This window comes from Bison bison, unplaced genomic scaffold, assembly GCF_000754665.1.
Source record: "Bison bison bison isolate TAMUID 2011002044 unplaced genomic scaffold, Bison_UMD1.0 scf7180017864322, whole genome shotgun sequence".
Classification (NCBI taxonomy): Eukaryota; Metazoa; Chordata; class Mammalia; order Artiodactyla; family Bovidae; genus Bison; species Bison bison.
In genome coordinates, this window is record NW_011494894.1 from 4,943,904 (window position 1) to 4,946,420 (window position 2,517).

General features: G+C 42.6%; 1 protein-coding gene across 3 annotated transcripts in view; it reads right to left on the minus strand.

Moving 5' to 3' along the window:
* The window catches only part of HMCN1 (hemicentin 1), a 541,857-nt gene that overhangs the window by 211,259 nt on the left and 328,081 nt on the right, over nt 1–2,517 (minus strand). The gene's annotated exons all lie outside the window — the stretch shown is intronic.

The following is a 2,517-nucleotide window of genomic DNA, read 5'->3' on the forward strand; positions in this document are numbered from 1 at the left end:
TTTTTTTTGACATGCACCATTTTTAAAGTCTTTATTGAATTTGTTACAAGATTGCTTCTGCTTTATGTTTTGTTTTTTTCAGCCCTGAGGCATGCGGGATCATAGCTCCCTAACTAGAGACTGAACTCCCGCATTGGAAAGCAAAGTCCCAAGCATTGGACCACCAGGGAAGTCCCATCAGTAACTTCTACTCACAGCACCAGCAGTCTAGGCAGTGAGCTCATACTACAGCATTTGGCATTGTGGGCTTCCTACTCCTTCAATCACTCTGTTTTCTGGTAGCTGAGAGACAGTACTCCCTCAGTTCTCACTCTCTGACTTTCTTAGTAGACTACAGAACCTGTTTCCTCCTCCTGTCCCATAAACAGGGAACTTGGCTTTCAGATAGTTTTCATCCAAACCCATGTCTTCAATGAAGAATCCTGCGCAGGCTCCTACATTTACAGCACTGGCCTCAACTTCTCTCCTGAGCTTCCAACTGTCTGCTGGACAAGTTAGCATATGAAATGTAACATATCCAAAGCAAAGCTTACAACTGTTTTCCCCATATTTCTGAACCTAATTCTCATGTCATGTCTTGTTGAATGGCACAGGTCATCTGGGTTTCAGAGGCCACTGTGACTCTCCCAGTACTTAGACAATGCTATGTTTCTCAGATCCCTTGTCTCCATTCTCACAGCCACTGTGGGATTATAACAGCTCCTTAATTTATATTCCAGTGTCTCCAGCCTCCCAAACTGTTAATCTGCCTTGCATACTGTTGCCAGAATAATTTGTGTAAAATGCAAATTTGATCCTTTTACCAGTCCCCCTTCAAAGCTCATGCATGGCTCACCACTTTGTCCAAAACGAAACTGGAGCTCAGGAAAGCCTTCCAGGCTCACCACATTCTGACCCCAGATGATCTCTCCATACACTGCCTTGTACACTCCCACTTAACTTCTTCTCCAGCAATACTGTACTAAACATTGCAACCAGCACATTCACATACTTATATTCACTTCTGGACTTTCACACGTGGCCTTTAAAAAGTGCCATAATTTCTTAAGACTCTGCGTTACATCAGTTTTCTCTCCTGTTTCTTCTCACTCTTTATGCTGCCCTTGAATTAAGTCATCCCTGTCCATGAGTTTCAAGTATCATAATGCATCAATATCTCCAGCGATCCTTTGAGCTCCAAGACCATATATTCCATGATTTCCCTGGTATCCCCATTTATTTCAAAATCATCTTAACTCTGAAAAGTCTAAAACTCATAGTTTTTTCCCCTCAAACTTATCTGCCTCCAAAATCTCCTTTCTCACTGGATGGCATCACTGTCTATGCACTTGTGTATACTAGATTCCTACTAGTTTTTCTTCATATTCTCCAGTTCCTCACCTTTTATCAACAATCTATAATCAAGCCCTAATGATTTAACCAGTAAATAACCATCAAATATATCCATGTATCTGCACTTCTGTGGCCAGTATGACTCCAAATTTCTATCTTTTCTCTCCTAGATAAAAATAAATAAGTTCAACTGATTTCCACATATCTACTCTTGACTCCTTAATTCTTTCTCCAAAAAGGCCTAGGTAACTCCTGAAAATGTAAGCCTGCTCATGTCATTTTTCTCTCTGTTCAGTTCAGTTCAGTCACTCAGTCATGTCCGATTCTTTGCCACCCCGTGAATTGAAGCATGCCAGGCCTCCCTGTCCATCACCAACTCCCAGAACTCACTCAAACTCACGTCCATCAAATCGGTGATGCCATCCAGACATCTCATCCTCTGTTGTCCCCTTCTCCTGCCCCCAATCCCTCCCAGCATCAGAGTCCTTTCCAATGAGTCAACTCTTTGCATGAGGTGGCCAAAGTACTGGAGTTTCAGCTTTAGCATCATTCCTTCCAAAGAAATCCCAGGGCTGATCTCCTTCAGAATGGACTGGTTGGATCTCCCTGCAGTCCAAGGGACTCTCAAGAGTCTTCTCCAACACCACAGTTCAAAAGCATCAATTCTTCGGCACTCAGCTTTCTTCACAGTCCAACTCTCACATCCATACATGACTACTGGAAAAACCATAGCCTTGACTAGACAGACCTTTGCTGGCAAAGTAATGTCTCTGCTCTTCAATATGCTATCTAGGTTGGTCATAACTTTCCTTCCAAGGAGTAAGCATCTTTTAATTTCGTGGCTGCAATCACCATCTGCAGTGATTTGGGAGCCCCAAAAAATAAAGTCTGACACTGTTTCCCCATCTATTTCCCATGAAGTGATGGGACCAGATGCCATGATCTTTGTTTTCTGAATGTTGAACTTGAAGCCAACTTTTTCCTCTCCTCTTTCACTTTCATCAAGAGGCTTTTGAGTTCCTCTTCACTTTCTGCCATAAGGGTGGTGTCATCTGCATATCTGAGGTTATTGATATTTCTCCAAGCAATCTTGAGTCCAGCTTGTGCTTCTTCCAGTCCAGCGTTTCTCATGATGTACTCTGCATAGAAGTTAAATAAGCAGGGTGACAACATACAGCCTTGACG